The sequence below is a fragment of the Crocodylus porosus genome, unplaced genomic scaffold (assembly GCF_001723895.1).
Source record: "Crocodylus porosus isolate Cpor-Errol unplaced genomic scaffold, CroPor_comp1, whole genome shotgun sequence".
NCBI lineage: Eukaryota > Metazoa > Chordata > Crocodylia > Crocodylidae > Crocodylus > Crocodylus porosus.
Genome location: NW_017728913.1, coordinates 32,424,963 through 32,442,640, shown reverse-complemented (window position 1 = coordinate 32,442,640; position 17,678 = coordinate 32,424,963). Strand labels below are relative to the sequence as shown.

The 17,678-nt window shown below is 42.4% G+C and overlaps 1 non-coding gene across 1 annotated transcript; it reads right to left on the bottom strand.

Annotated features, from left to right (window-relative positions):
- Positions 1 to 673: 673 nt before the first annotated feature.
- On the bottom strand, positions 674 to 745 carry TRNAA-UGC. Its single transcript has one exon. It is a non-coding gene; the product is annotated as a tRNA-Ala (tRNA).
- Between the last annotated feature and the right edge of the window lie 16,933 nt (positions 746 to 17,678).

Below are 17,678 nucleotides of genomic sequence, written 5' to 3'. Positions count from 1 at the left end.
TTCTTTTTACTAGGAAGAAAATAACTGCCTTTCTGGAGAAAAAGTAATCAAAGTTTTCCCTTTGTAAGTTATCAAAGTTTTTTTTGTTTTTTGTTTAAGGAGGAAACATCCTTTTCTGCTGATTCAGACTGCATTTGGCTTCTGCATCTTGGAAACAAAAGCTACAATTTGAGATGCAAATGGATAACAATTCTTTTTTTCTAGCATTTATGTTAGAACTCAAAACGTAAAAGGTACATTCTGTTCTTGCCATTTAAATAAAATGGTTAAAAGTAAATTGGAAATATGATTTTATATTTTCATAGAATATGGACTTGCTTATTAAATAGTTTCATTTTGCCTAACTCTAGAAATATCTGATGTTGCTATATACAATACCAGCACTTTCCAAACTTCTGATACCAGGGGCGCACTGTTTTTTCTGGACTAAAATTGATGGCACACTTCATTCTTACACTCAGAAAGGTGTTATTTTTCCTGTTACCTGTTACATGTTTTGAAATGTACATATTTCAGACTGCATACTGAACACTGGGCTATATATTTCATAGTTTCATAGTTTCTAGGGTCGGAAGGGACCTGAGCAGATCATCTAGTCTGACCCCCTGCCATGGCAGGAAAGAATACTGGGGTCAAATGACCCCAGCAAGATGTTCATCTAACCTCCAAAATATGGAGATGCTGGGGATTGAACCCAGGACCTCATACATGCAAAGCATGTGCTCTACTACTGAGCTACATCCCCCTTTTTTTCAAAACATAACACATACCATTACCCTGCCAGAGGAAACCATACCAGTGATGAAACACACTGTTAAAGAGGTACTCTACAACTTGTCTGAATTTGGAGCACTCCTGTTGAAAATCACTGAGATGGATCTAAATTCAGCGAAGATATGGAGGGGAATCTTGAGGCTAAAAAGGCTGAAGTACCCATCCTGTGGGTGCTAATTAAGTGTGGCAAGGGCAGGACCTCAACTTGCTCTTTTCATTGTCTGACCCCTCCTGACTCCTTGTCTGTACTTCAGGGTACAAGGCAGCCCTCATTGCTGAAACTGATCCTGGAGGGTCCCTCACACCAGCAATCACCCCCTGTCACAGCCCTGGGAAAGTAGTAATGGAAGGGATGAACTGGGCTGCAAAGTGTGGCTTTGTCTGTTCATCTGCCTGTCTGCCCACTTGCAGCAGAGTGCACTGCTGAGAATGCATGTGCGGGTGTGTGATGGGGGGTTGTACAGGGGCTGCCAGAGGGCAGGGAAGGCCTCAGCAGTGGCCAGAGGAGCAGCTTCAGGCACCACCAGAGTAGCATGTGCAGGATGCTGGATGGGAGAAGAGGGCATTTACCTCCTCAGACAGGGGATCTAAATATGGTCTAATTTTTTTTTAATGTTTATTACCATGGTATCTTAGGGTGCTTATACATGTGACAATGTTACTATCTACACATTATTAAAATTTCCCTTTGTGTGGCTTAATGGCATCACACTTCACACATACACGAGTTTGGGTTTTTTAAAACAAGTTTGCATCACGATGTAGTTTAGTTTGCAATGTTGTAACTTGGAACATTGCAACCATTAATCTGTCAGCTCGCCACCAACCATGGGAGAGGCAGGCAGTCTGTACCAAAAAAAGGATCAGGTCCCTTGCTGCTTCTGCCTTCAGCAGGCATCTCTGACTGCCAGGGCACTTGGGGCTGCCTGCAAACAAACTAGCTTTCCTCTGAGGCAGCATGGGGAGGCAGCAGGAGGGTAACTGATTGTGCTGGGGGCCAGAGAAGGTGGTGGGGATGGTTCAAAGGGTGCTGGAGACCCAAGCAGGCTTGGGAAGAGTGGGATTGACTGCTGACAAGCTGAGGCAGCACCTGGCCTACTAACAGTCCATCTAGGAAGCCCCTGAGGGTGCTGCCACCACGGAGGGAAGAACCAGGGCCCCCCACAGTTCAGGGGAAGCTCAGCCCACTGGCAACTCACCCTGCTGTCATGGCAGAGGCAGAAAGACTCTGCTGGGTAAAAAAAAGGATTGGGCTCCTTGACTGTTGCTTCTGCCTTCAGCAGGCACCTGTGGCCACCAGGACAACTGCATGTACACAACAACAAAAAAATTAAACCCACTGTTCAAATTAAAAACTCACCATTTCAATTTAGAGGACACAGAATGCAACCCTGAAAGACTAAACCCCCATCATGTGTACAAGCACCCTTAGGTTCTAACTAAGATCACGGCAGCATATATTATACAGGATGTTATAGTCCCAAAGTAAAAGATAGCATCCTCTCTAAGGTACAGATGGTCAAATGCACAAAAAAGCAGCGTTGGAATTTCAAATTTTATACACAGAAAACTGAAGCAGATTTTTAAAGGTGGAGGAGGCCGCAGGAAGACAAAGTGACACCACTCGAGCAAGACAGGTGACAAATGCAAGGAGTGCCCAGGTAAGAAACAGGGGTCCAGACAGTCTCCCAAATTGGGGGGTGGCACACGCACCTAGGCAAGGCCTTAAATGCATATGTACCAATGCCCGTAGTATGGGGAACAAACAGGAGGAACTCGCCCTCAGAATAGCCAGTTCAGACCCAGACATAATAGGGCTTACAGAAATGTGGTGGGATTCATCCAATGACTGGGCAGTTAGCATTAGGAGCTATAAGCTATACAGGTGGGATAGAGAAGGAAGGAAAGGTGGGGATGTGGTGCTCCATGTCAAGGAGCAATACACATCCTCTGCCAGCAGAATGGAGTCAGAGGAGGGGCAAGCTGAAGTGCTCTGGGTCAAGATACAAGGGTGCCGTGGGGAGAGACATCTAACAGTGGGGGTCTACTACAAATCCCCCAACGAAGGGAAGGAGCTGGACAGGGAATTTTCAGGCCAGCTTGCAGAGGCCCTTAAGGCAAGGGATATAGTTGTCATGGGCGATTTAAATTACTTGGAGATCTGCTGGGAGGAACAGTCAGCCAGGTTGGACCGCTCAAGGAGGTTCCTGGCTAAAATAACAGGACCTCCACTTAACTCAGGAGGTGCACGGTCCCACCAGAGGAAATGCCCTGTTGGACCTGGTCCTGGCCACAGGCGATGACCTGGTAAGGGGCCTCCAGGTTCTTGACCTCCTGGATGATAGTGATCATCTCTTGCTGGAATTCACCATCCAGCGTAGGGTATCAAGGGCCTGCAGCAAGGCGGCAGCCCTAGACTTCAAGAGGGCCAACTTCAATTTGTTGAGATTAGTGGAAGATGTGCTGGGGTTCTCAAGAGCAGGGGAACTCAGTGCCCAAGATGAGTGGTCATTCCTTAAGGAGATGATACTTAGGGCCCAAGGGGTGACTATCCCAACAAGAAGCAAGGGGGGCAAGAGTGCTTGAAAGCCACCCTGGTTCACCAAGGGCATCTGGGAATGTTTGCTAAAAAGGTGGCATACAACCAGTGGAAGGGGGGTGTTATCTCCAAAGACAAGTGTACTTCCTCTGCTCATGCCTGTAGGGGGGCTCAAAGGCAACCAGCAGGGTTTCATTAGGGGCACGTCATGTCAGACCAACCTGATTGCCTTTTATGATAAGGTCACAAAAGCATTGAATGCAGGTGTTGCCATGGACGTAGTCTTTCTGGACTTCAGCAAGGCCTTTGACACTGTCTTCCACCCCATCCTCATTAAAAAAAACTAGGTGACTGTGGCATTGATGCCTACACAGTCAGATGGATTGCAGATTGGCTGAAGGGTCGTACTCAGAGGGTGGCAGTGGATGGGTCATATTTGACCTGGAGGGAAGCAGGCAGTGGAGTCCCCCAGGGATCAGTCCTGGGGCCTGCGCTGTTCAATTTCTTTATCAGCAATTAGGACAATGGGATGAAAAGCAACCTGTTTAAATTTGCTGATGATACCAAAATTTGGGGTGAGCACGCTAGTAGCGAGGGAAAAATTGCAGCAAGCACTGGATAGGTTACAGGGGTGGGCTAACAAAAACAGGATGCGTTTCAATACTGACAAATGCAGGGTGCTGCACTTGGGCAGTAGTAACCAGCAGCACACACTTATAAGATGGGAAACTCCCTTCTTGAGAGCACAGAGCCAGAAAGGGATCTCGGAGACATTACTGACTCCAAGATGAACAGGGGCCAACAATGCTAGGTCACAGTTGGCAGGGCTAACCGGACCTTGTCATGCATCCACAGGTGCATCTCAAGTAGGGCCAAGGAGGCGATCCTTCCCCTCTACACGACACTGGTCAGGCTACAGCTGGAGTACTGTGTCCAGTTCTGTGCATCCCACAGACTGCCAGGACCTGAGCCTGCTCAGCCTTCACAAGAGAAGGCTGAGGGGGTACCTGGTGACCATCTATAAACTCACTAGGGGGGGACCAGAAGGATTTGGGAGAGACCTTGTTTCCCCTAGCGCCCCCTGGCATAACAAGGAATAACGGCCATAAGTTGTTGGAGAGTAGGTTTAGATTAGACATCCGTAAGAACTACTTCACAGTCAGGGTGGCTAGGATCTAGAACCAACTTCCAAGAGAAGTGGTGCTGGCTCCCACCCTGGGGGGTCTTTAAGAAGAGGCTTGATGCCTACCTGGCTGCAGTCATTTGAGCCCAGTTTTTCTCCTGCCCAGGTGGTGGGTTGGACTTGAAGATCTACAAGGTCCCTTCTGACCCTACTTCTATGATTCTATGAATCTATGAAAGGTGGATGGGTACCTAATTCCCATAGGTATAATGGGAGTTCTGGCCTACTTTGCAGACCTGCCAAGACATCTGAGCTAGATTTATATACAATAGGCTCCAGAATTGAAAGCAATAAAGCAATGTTAGCATGGTGCTATGCCCAACCTTTTTATAGCTGAAAAGCAGGGCTTATTAGCCAAGTTCAGCACCAAGCTCTAATGACTATATTGATTCTGGTTCAGGAAGTGACATTTGCAGACCTAGGGCAGATCTCCCTGCCGGCTGCTGCATCATGTCATGCCCTAAACACCGCTAAAATATGGCCATAGGGTCATATCTATGTTACTTCTGCAGCACTCTGGGAAACACCATCAATAAGCAAGTTCCCCACCCCAGATGCTCCTCTTTCTATGTGCCAATCCCAGAACTGAAGCAAAGCTGCCCTGAACAACCTCCTGCTGTTCTTGAGATGATTATCTTCAGCATGCTTATAAGTGGCAGGTGGCCCTGCAATGCAGCATTACAGACATATTGCTGGAAATGGTGCACACAGAATGGAACGGCATGGAATTGTTCTCAACAGTGCTCTCGCAAGCAGTATTAAAGCAGTACAGACATGCCCTACATCAGAGCTGTTCATCTTCTGTGAGGTCAAGGACCAAATGCCCTGCAGGCCCCACCAGCAGCAACTGCATGGTTGTGGGTTGCACCGGGGCAAGCCATAGGTTGCAAGTGGCACAAGTGCTCCCCCACTTAACTGAATGCACACCACACACCTTCCCAATGCTGCAAGGTGCAACCCCAGGTTTACTCTCAGGTCCTTGCACCATATGCCCCACCCCCTGGGGCAGGAGTAGAAAGCGGAAGCTGGAGGAGGAAGGGGAAGCCTAAAGCCTCTGTTGCAACCTCCGCAACAGGGCGGCGGGGCGGGGGGGGGAGGGCAGCAGCGGCTGGACCAGAACCAAGGACTGCAACTTAACACCTCATAGGCCATAAGTAGCCTGCAGGCTACCAGTTGAACAGCCCTGCCTTAAGTGACTTGACCAGTCACACATGCTGTCTATGATGGAGCAAGGAGCTGAACTCTGATCATCCAAATCCTAGCCTAATGCAGTAACCACAACACTCACTTTTCGCATATTCCTCTACTTCTCTTAATGAAAGACCGTGGCTTTACATTAGGGAAGGCCTTGTACAAACAATTTGGGTATAAATAAAAGGCTGATTCATTTTGACAGTCCTGTCAAAGAGATTCTTGGAGGAGGGAACACACAATAGAAGAGAACAGAAAAGGAAGGGATGGCAGGTAGAAACAGTCTGTGAGTATGTATTCGGCTGGTGACACACTCAGTAACTGGACACACAACATAGTTTATTTGGTTTATAACTAGGTTTTACACAATTGAAAAGAAAGTTTGGACAATGCATTAAACAACCCTAGGCTGGTGTAACTTAGATGAATGTGGTATTTAAAAAGATCCTAGGGGTAAAGAAAACAGGGGTAAAATTACACACCTAAATAGCTCTCTCTATATCTAGTTTGAGACATTTGCTCAAACTGAACAGGCAATACCTGTTTGCCTGCCACTTAGTGGTAAAGCCCTGTAATAGTGGCTAGAATAGCTGGCCATCTGTCAGCTCCAGATTTTGTTACAACTTACATCAATGAACAAAACTGATGTAAACTGCACCCATTTAAACGCATCACATGTCTAGGCCTTAAAAGTTGAATTCAGGTTAATTTTGAAAGACTCTACTGAGTTAACAGTTGCATAGGGGTATTTCAGAGTCTATAATTTTATATGATCTCTGAAAGCTGTTATATTGATGAAGAAGATGGGAGAGCACTGAAGTTTAAGTTAAATTTAAACCAAGGTACAGTTCTGAGAGAACTGTTAATCTACATATTAAAAATGACAACACTGCATGATTAATCTGTCAACATGACAATCAACAGTTGGTGCTAGTCCTTTATTCTACAGTTTAGCTGGCTTAGGCTGTTGGAGGAAAAAATTACTTGAGTGCACCACAATGGTTAATGATCATGATTCTCAGTGTCTTTGTGTGAGATATTACTTACCATGACATATTTGGGGCAAGAACTGGGATCCAAATTCAAATACAGGTCACTGGTGTTTGGTAAACTACTTTAAACATTAAAACATCTTCAACAGTAACACTTCTAATTCCAAGACTTTTCACACATGTATGTGTCTGTGCGTGGTATTCAGAGAAGGTTTGTCTCTTAAGGATGTAAGCCCTTCAAATATTCTGGAGTGACAGCTGTCTCTTTACAGTTAAGGTAGCAGCTGAGTTTCCATTACAAGCTTGATTGAGTGGCTTTTTTCCATAAAGAAATAGCCAAAAGAACTCATATCAGCCTGAAAATTGGTAGGTTCAATCTGAAGATGAGAAGCTTCAACTGCCTGAGACAAGGGGCTTGCTAATTATGACAAGCTAAAATAAGCACCGTCTAACAGTTCCCATTTTTTAGGACACTTTGTAGTAAACAGAACAAAGGCAGTTAAGACATCTTCACAAGACTTGTTTAGTATCAAACTAATATCCAGAAACAAAATACACTGGTTACAGTGAAATTAGTGAAGTTATTACCTTTTGGTTTTTTTCAGTAAAACCAATAGGGAATTCCAGCTCTAGTTGGCAACAAGTCTGACAGACCTAAGTCTAGATGAAAAAACCTCTGTAGTCGTTTTTTTCTTGAAGAGATACGTCTCACATGTAAAGTAATTATTAAGGATTGACAGTGCTGACAACAGGATTTTTCCTGCCATGAAGGTTCCTGAGCCAGGGCAACAAGCCATTTAGGCTAGGGACTGATATTACATTACACATAAACTGGTTTAAGTGATCAGAAACTGGTTTACACCTGTAACAGAACAGATGTTCAATGCACATAAACCAGTTTGAAAATGGCTGAAGCCAGTTTGAGATAAATATGGTTGAATGTAGCATCAGACTTAATAGATTTGGGTCAGACCAGTTTATGCAATGTCTGTCCCAGACCCTTTCCTAGTTTAAGTTAAACCAGACTCCTCTAGCATCTTGGCATACTCTCTGGGCTGGGCAGGGCTATCTGCTGGAGCAGAGCAGGGTTGGCCCCACCCCTCTCCAACCTAACCACAGCACTATCGCTGCTCTGGCTGGCTGAAGGACTGCAGCAGCTTCCAGGCTTCCCCCTGTTCCATCTGCCCCTCCCCACTGGCTGCTCAATCAGGGATTCCCACCTCCCACTTCTCTCTCATCACTGGAACCCAGCATCTGGCCATGCCTCCCCATCCCCATGCTAGCTAATGCTGAGAGGTGTCTGTGTGGGTCTTCAATTTTACTGGAACAAAGGGAAGACAGCTAGTGGCCTGCAAATGCAAATGCACCCTGCAGATAAGAGCTTGAAACTAATGAGAGAGATGTTTTCTTTTGTAGGGCTTGATGGGCCAATAAACAATCTGCTGTGTGCAATCTATCAGTCTTCAAGAGGGGACAGAGAAAGGTATTAAAAATGATCGGGTTTGCAGACAGTCTGAAGAAGTAGGCAGACAGAGATTGAAAAACTCAGTATCAACAGGTGCAGGGTTTGGCAACACTCTTATCCCTTGAGCAACGAGAAGGAAAAAGCCTAGGATGGTTCAGGCAGGGTGGGGGGTTTACACCTTCCCTAATTAGAGCATCATGACAGGGCTGGCTATGCCCACCTCAACTCAGCATTGTGGAAGGGAAGGGAGGGGTGCTTTAGCATCCCCAACTTAAAGCCTGAGCCACTGCAGGCATGTGCCTACAGTTCCTGAGTCCACAGGGGATGTCTGTTCAATTGCAAACTGATTCAGCCTAGGCAGGTTAGACTAACCTGCAAAGATTGAATGAATTCAGGCTCAGGCTTTTTGAATGCCTGTCCCTAACCTTAAAACTCTTGGTAGCTCTCTTCTTCCCAGTTTTCTTCAAGTATGCTGTTCTTGTCTACTCCCTATCTCTTTCGTGAGACTCATGGAAAGTAAAACTGTCGTAGGAGTCATGGGGTCTAAAATGCACATTGTATTGGAGGTCAAAAGGAGAGATAAAGAGGGCCATCCCTTCTTTCTGGGAATATATTACAGTCAGCTTAAGAAAGAAAAAACACCACCACATTAGAAGGCTCAATCAGCTTCTTACTTGTCTCACTGGAGATTACATATTTCATGTGAAACTTCATACATGGCTATAATAGTTACCAATTAGCTCATTTTTGGCCTATTGGAAACCCACAACTCTATATTCATGATCCCAGTGTTTGAACTATGTTGCAAGTATATACCTGCCTTTCTTGTTTGCTTTATGATAATTGCAGATCGAACTAAAATCTGGAATGGATATTAGTGCACTTTTTCATTGGTCAGAAAATACCAGTGCAGTTTTGTAAATTAGCAACTATTAAACTGAGTTTTGAGAAGCTAGTCACAGAATCAATAATGTAACTTGGAGGTGGGGCACTGGAGCACCAACCCTGGGCACTCATACAAAGGTGGTGCCAAAATGGCATACCCCAGGAAGTCTGTGCTACCCCCATGGCTTTTGCTGTACCTAAGCAGCAGCGGCAGCCTGTGCTACCACCACTGCCTCAGCCTAAATGAGGAAGCTTCACCCTTCCCTTGTGACGTGTCGAGCACCACAGTTTACAGTTTAAAGTCACACTTTTGCACAGTGAGAAACTTAACTGGCCCTGTTCCAAAGGTCTTGTGGAAAACTATATTCTCATCCTATCTACTATCTTAAGCTTTTTCTTTTTATTAGAAAAAAAAAGCTATGGTTGAAAGCTATATTAACCTGAGTTTGAACTATAAAACATTTCCAGTGCTTGTTGTTCTTAGGATATTTTGCCTGACCCCAGGAGGCAGCTGTTCTAACCCCCGACCACTCCCCCAACCTCTTCTCAGATGCATTAAAGGCCTCAAACTGTACTGATTTGATGGGATTTTTGACCTACCCAGCATCATAATCAGTTAATTGAACCACAGTTCAGAGCTATTGGCTTTAAACCACAGGTGGCTGAGCTTTAGAAGAAAAGGATCTCAGGCTCCTATTAGGTAGCTCTTGAAAGACTGTACATACATTCTGACTTGAATTAAACCACAGGAGATACAGTGGCCAAGCAAATATTGTGCTCATGGCATAGGGGTGCTTTAATTATCCTTAAATTGCCACGGATGAGGGAAAGGCAGATGTGCAAAAGAACAGAAAAACATTAAGGAAAATGCACACACACATCTATATATATAATTATTGAAATCAAATACATAGACAGTTTATGCAGAGCAGGGGATGACAAGGGAAAGGAAACCATTTGCTGGGCTGTTCAAATGTGGATAGATGTAAAGGAGACCATTATGAAGCACTAACAATGCTAGAGGGAGAAACTCTAATTCTACCTCTGTACAATAATTGCTAAATTGGAAAGCAAGATGCAGCAAATAATGAAGAGAAAGCAGTCTGGTGTAATTAATTTACTTGCAGGAGGGAAAGACTGTCCACACTGCTCTGTTTCATCCCTGAGCCTCTAAACCTAAAGGCTGGTCCAATATGCCAAAAATGGTCAGAATGCTTGAGAAAAATATACTGGTACAAAGGTTTCCAAGCCTCCATATACTTCAGGTATACATTAAAGGCTCTTTTGTACCCAGCACAAGAAGCAGAAGATCTAGCTGCACCATCTAAAAATATAAGAGTGAAATATGAAAAATTGAGGTAAATTCAGTAGTGAGCCTTTCACAAAGAAGCATATTGACAATTTATTTTCAGAATATTTTAGCCACGATACATGACTTGTATGCCACCTGCACTAAAAAAAATATTTTAAAACAAGGGACTGCGACGCATGTAACACACATAGATTATAAAGATGTCCAGGTATAATTGTTCCTCCTCTTTGTATCATGAACTCAAATAACTAACAAAGGCTGCTTTGTAAATCCCAATTAGGCCTCTGAGTTAACAAACTGCATGAATGAAGCAGTGAAATGAAGTGCACACTTTTTAGAGGTATTCTTTTTCCAGATGCTGCAGGTTTTACTACATTCCTTTATAGTCTGCTCACATTTTAAAGGTTATTTTTTGCAACCTTAATAGTTAATAACTGTTTTAAAAAAGAAAAATGACCTTAGATTCTGAAGCAAAAATATAGTTACCAGGGGGAAAAGACCAGCAAACTGAGCTGCCAGGAACTGACCTAATCTAAACCCTGACCTTTTGAACACTAACAACTCCCCCCACCCTCCCACCCCCCAAAAAACCAACAACAACAAAAAAGAAAAAACCCAAAAATCTTACTAGATAAGTGAAAGGAACTAAGCAACAGAGAAAATCCAAAATCTACATTTTGGCGCCAACAGGGTATATTTGATATGAACATATGGATGCAAGCATTGCAAATTAATTACTCTTTTTTGAGAGAAACCCTGAATGTCAGTGAACTTGGGCTCACCTCCTCAAAGCTGCTCTACCCAGTGGGAATTAGATGCTCAAATACTTTGGAGGATCTGGACATGTGTGTTCAAAGTCTACACAGAAATAGCAGGAGAGGGTTAAGTCCTTTCTTCACAGAACTGTCATCACACTCCTCCCAACCTGCTGCATAATGAAGCGTATGAGATTTCCTCATTCAGAGACACTTCAAGTTTATTCAAATAGGATGATTACTGCTCTATCAGCTGTCATGGAGAGTGAAATAACTAGAGGACCTGCTTGGCTTTGAAACATGTAATGGTGGCTTTCATTCTTTTTGCATAAGGTAGATTAAAATGACTAATTTGTTTTTACATCTCTGGGACTGGCATCAATGGCTAACATAAAAAGACAGCACAGTATACTTTTAATTTTAGACCATCATTACAATTCATAAATCCAATAATTGTTGCTAAATGGAACGACTTTCATTGGGTTGCTGAAGTAGCAAACTCAAGAAGTAGTCTGTAACTGCTGGGTCAAGAGTGGCAAATGCAACGGTCGTAAAGTTCCAACATGTCAATGAGGAAATTGGCAGTTCTGATGGACTTGCTTTGTGTTGACTTTATGAGTTAGCAGAAGAGATCAAGGGCATAAAAAAGAAGAGGGGGAACGAACGAATACTAACTTCCCCTGGCAAAAAAGGTTCTTGCCATGATAGCCATGGATAAGAATGAAACACTACAACGCCTAGAATGGTAATTATTGCCTCATCTTCAGAGATAGTCACTATTAACTTTAAATTATAAATGATCTATATATAATTTCAGGGAGAAGATGAATAAGGGTTTTGTGAAGGATGGAAAAAAAGATGCAGCACTTTGGCAAGCAGAACAGCAAAGGATGCTCTATTTGATCAAAGTGGGAAAAACACTTATGCCAAACTGTCTGCTTTGTTTACAGTCATTGCCATTCTCTCACATCATCTGCCTCTTTGCATTATTGTATTGTCTACACTTTTTATTCACTGTTGGATGATCAGTGAATCAGTGTCCAAGGCATTTTTCTGTGACAGATTTATTTATATTTATTGAACTTTTTAACATCCTGCTTACAGCAACTACCATAATCTCTTTATGAATGCTAGTTCCTTCACTCATAACCAGAAGTGGACAGCATATAAAGAATAACAAAATTATAAGCTATGAAAAGGATTAGGAGAATTCCATGTCAAAATGGACAAAGAAAAGCTAGTATTATGCTGTAAAAAATAATGGCTTTTCTGTCTCCTGGGCAAGGAGAAATAACTTTTCCACCACATAATAAATTTATTAGCCTTCCCGACCTCATCATTCCCACCTTAACTTAGATACAGCATCAAAGACAAGAACATCTGTTTGACAGCAACATTTTCAAATTCAGCTTGTTAACATTCATAGTTGCTACATTATGAGCTTAAAAGTTACTGCTTGAGCACCACCTTGTGGACTTTTATATACATTGCCAAATCTATAAAACACTCCTTTTTCACTCAAGACACCCCCTGGAAAATAACAGTTCTAAGTTTTCACTCATTTTTTGACTACAGAAATATAACAGAGCAATTCTTCGGTTGCAAATAATTCATGAAGGCCACAATAGGTCAGAATGGTTTTAACATGATGGATCCCTGCTTGAAATCTCTGGCTTTATTTTGTGAATCATGTCAGCATACCGAACAGTGCTCAATATTGCATGGAAGCCCACAGCTGCCTTGAAAGGACTTTAAGACACCCTGCCACATCACCCCGCTGGAGAATCACTTTTTATCAATAGTATGAAGTATACATTGAAATATACTCTGAGTGGTCAAAAGTCTTTGCTCTAGAATAGTGCAACTGAAATATGTAAGGAAATGTGAATTATGACAGATTTTATAATATGTTATGGTAGTATTCATATCAATTTAAAAATTAAACTAAGAAGAATAAGCTGCTACATTTTTTGAGCACTAATGTTCATAACATTACAAATTATTAAACTTCCCAGTTTAGTAGGAATAGGATTTCTTATACTTTCCAAACTCTTCCTATGACACCATAATTCTGTGTGGCTACCATGTTGAAGATTTCCTGCAGATCAGGTATATTTTTTTAATTACTGTTTATTTTTTATTTATGTTTTTATTTTTTATTACTGTTTCAAGTACTAGTTTCACTTCCTAGATTCAAGGATCTGCACATTTACCGCTGAATTAAGGAGAGGCTCCATCAGAGCCATGAATTGTTTTATATTAAGATGTTGCTAGAGCCCGAATACAATGACAGGGAAATTAAATAGAAAAAAAAAAGATCATAGACTTTCCTTCTTCTTTGCATTCAGTCCTTTCACCACATCTTTCTCTACTTCAGTTAACTGCAACTGCCTTTCACTGCTTGCTGATTTTTACAAAAAATCACTACAACTTTAGACAATGAATGTGTATGATGAATTTTCACTGGGATGTCAAGAATGTTTTATCTACTACTTCCATTATTTGTCTAAACAATAATGGACTCGGTTCTAAATTTTGTAAGGAATGAAAAAATCAGGGCCTAACTATGACTGCTAAAATCAAGCTAATCTTAATTATCATCTTCAACATGTGCTGCAAGGATTTCCAAAAAATAAAATATTTTCTATGGAAGCAATGATAAAAAAGTAATGGATACATGTCCCAGGTAGACTCTCTTTTAACACTATAAAAGATAAGGGGGGGTTAGTTTTGGAGTGCCTATATACAAGTGCTCGGGGGTTGAGGAGGGCCAATTTAATTTAAGTGTTTCACCAACAGCTGCTCTACTTAAAACAGCTTACCATCACGTGTATTAATTTTTAAAATAGCTGTGGGGGTTCATTAGACAAACATTAATTAAAGTGCCTGAATGGCCATTTTAAAGTATGCATGTGTGGGGAGGGAGGGGGGCGTAATACATGTGAAGGTGTGGTAATGATGGAGTGTTCTAATTAGAACATGGAGCAGGCTTGATTAATTGAGTCTGCTCTTACGTGTTCTAATCAGAATGTGAAACAACAAGTCTATAGGCAGCCCAAGTTACTCTGGGGACCTTGCAATGCAGATTAAAATTTACCTGTTAGACCCTATGGCCATATGTCTTTTATAAAACCCTCAAATAGATAGATGTTTGTCCATCCATCCCTACTAAAGACAAAGATATAGGGGAATCAGAATTTATACTTTATATTTATTCATTGCCAGGAGACTGTCTTTTCAACCAGCTGCTTCTAACATCCATAGTTTAAAATGTGGTTTACTGGGGTTGAGCTTTACAACCTTTCATGCAAAAAAAAAAAAAAATGGACTAGATCTAAAGCATGGACTAGAGCTAAAGGAAGTTGGACTGTTAGAATTATTGCATGTGTTTATTTAGCACAGCCTTCTACGCTTTTTGGCACCTTCAATATTTTGCAATGCCCCTCACTTTGTCTATGTGCCATTGAAAATTAAGCCTCAAAGTTCATATAAAATTGAGTTGTTTCTCTGCATTCTTCTGAAACACAATACAATGTTCATATTATCCATAGTATAGCTGGTATCCTTCATGCAAGGATATAAATATATTGATAATCTCAATCAACAATTCACTGTTTTTCCCTACTGAGGAAGCAGCTTGAAAAACCTGAGAGCAATTTATACAGACCGATGCAAAAATGACTTTGGGCTTTCCTTGCAAATATTCTAATGTATAGTTCAAGAAACATGCCAGCCTTTAAGTCAATATGAATATTATGTACATCATTATAACAATTCCTTGTAATTTACAGCAGGAGGCAGGGCAGGGGGCACTTTAAAGGCTAATTCATTCAGAAAAGCATAAACTTTCATAGGCAACAGCCTACTCCATCAGAAGCTAAGAATGGTCAGTGGCATTTAACCTCCTTTGTGCTTTAGGGGCTACTGAAAATATTAACCCAATCCACATCCTCTTCTCATATTGCAAGCAGATTTTGGAATTCTTCTAAACTCTCTGCATAGCATAATTCCCTACCCCCACAAAACAGTTATATAGGTTATATTCAGTCTTCCATTGGAATGTAATTGGCAGAGATGTACAGGGAGCCATCTCATCATGTCTATTAGTCAGGAAGTATGTCTATGGAAAGCATCAGCACTGCTGTGAGAGAGAACCACTATAAGTGCATTTTTGCATGTATATTTCATTATGCATTTGTTTTTCTCCCCCGCATTTTTGTGCATGTTATAATAAAGCACTACTCAGGAACTTCAAAGTTCTGTAGAATCCTGAAATTAACACATCTTGTAATTTTGCTACCTGGTACTTCTGTTCCTGGCCTTATCAAATGTGTTTGTTTTTACATGAAGCAAATTAATAAGAGTTGAAAGATATATCTAAATGTAGAAATATTTGAGTAGTAAAATCTAAAAAAAGGGTTGAGAACTAATAAACTATTTATGTTGCTTTCAGTTTTGAGATTATTTCTCCTTAATTATTTCTCACCTAACATCACCTGTAATGCTGGGGGTGTCAATAGATACAATAATTAATCATTAGAAATCATATGTGAGGGTGTTGCATATGTGTACACACACACACACACACACACAAACACACACAGAGTTCCCTTCCAGCCCCCCATTCATACAGGAACAGTAGCTGTGAAAACTAGCCCTGTTATACCACATACGTGATAGAAGCCAAACAAGCCTCTCATTTCTGCATGCAGATTATGCAGTTACAGGTCTTTGTGCACATCTAGGAAACTTCTGTCAAAGAACATATTTGAGCAACTCATTTTCAGGTACAAATGTAAACACGCACACAAAATTGGAGGCCTTTTTCAAAAAACCACTCCAAAGCGTAATGCTGTTGCAGATCATATATGTGTATGCTTATGTGTGAAAAGGGAGAAAGGCACATATATTACTGAAGTCATTTGGCAACCAATTTATACACAGAACTATCAACAAAATGGGGGTTTTTTGTTCTTTTTTTACAGCACTGTTGGCAAGGGCATTACAAAAGGAAATACAGTAGTGTTGTTACTGGCTTAGTAACAGTTCTATGGACAGATCAAAGTCATGTGTCAGACAGACATTCTCAGACATTCTAACAAGCAGATCAAAGACATTATTAATAAGGTTTTTGAACAAGGCACTTTTTAAAAATCTTTCAACTTCCAGAAAGTGTAGTTATAGGCCATAAACAATGCATAGTAACTGTTAAATTGGTTCAGTAAACAACAGCTCAGTGCAAAGTCATGAGAATGTACTTTACATTTTAGGTTTATGCCACCTAATTTTCCAGGCTTTATTCCACACGGATGGATTATTTCTTTTCTAAAACATTTCCCTCAGCCATTTAGGCTTTAAAACAAATCAAGTCATAAAACTACTGATCAGCTCCTTTGTTTAAAGTTTGCTTCCAATATTTTTGAAGCATAAAATATGTTTGGAATAAAGATGTTCTGGGTTAGAAACACCCCCCCACAGCCTCCAACCCCCACAGGGGGTGTCATTTCTGAAAAGAGTTCTGAGACACCCAGCGCTTCATTACCATCTTTCAGACAATGTGAACTGTTTCAGTTTTTCTCACTTACACACACCCAAAGAGCTGAACTGTGACATTAAAAACAGTTATTATGGGACTAATGGGTGGCAGATACCCAGAAAGTACTGTAATTCAATGAACCTTCTGGCACATATGACCAGTACCATACCTAGACTCCCGGTGGCCCTGGGTGAACTTTTAGTATTGGGTCCCCCTTCACCAGAGATAACGATAATAATTAGGGGTGCAATGATAGAGAAATTTGGACCTGATACAGACGGCCAATTTTTAATGAGCCATAGTGGCCAGTACTGATTCAATTGCTGATATGCAGTGTGAAGAGCAGCATTGGGCTGGTAAGCATAGGTGGTGGAAGGTGGGGGGCTAACTGGGCTCAGGTCCCCCAAATGCGGTGGCAGCAGGTATGGCCAGAGGGCAGCCTGGCCACAGGCTGCTGCAGCAGGAGGAAGGGGCACTCAGATATTCTGCAGCATGCAGCCAGCCCAGCAGGCAGGTAAATTTCTTTTCTAATCTGGGCTTGGGGGGGTGGGGGGAGAGATTGAGACCCCCACAGTGCAGGAGGCAATGGGGTAGGGGCAAATCATTCACCGCTGCCCCAGCCCTGCTCCCTGCTGCACTGTGAAGATTGTCGCATGACCTGGCGTGGAGGCTGGGAGCAAGCAGAACCCAGCTTGCGGCTGCAGCCTGCCCTTGCCCTGCGCCAAGATCAAGGAGGGCATGTGCTCCCTCCCCCTTGGCTTGTCGGCACCATGCCTCTGGAGGAGCCATTGGCTCTGTCACATGACATGGCCCAGCCAGGGCTCCATTCAGGAGCATGGGGTGGGGGAAGACTGAGGCACCTGTGATGAGGTGGGGAGTGGGGCAGGGGTTGGTGCTACTCAGCTAGGGTAGATTGGGGCACCAGACAGAGCCATGAGCAGCTTATCTAGGAGTCGGGAGGGTGGCTTATGCTGCTATGCACACCCCTGGATCTATGTGCAGGGTAAGGGTGGGCAGCCACTGCAGGCTGAGGCCAGGGCTGTGCT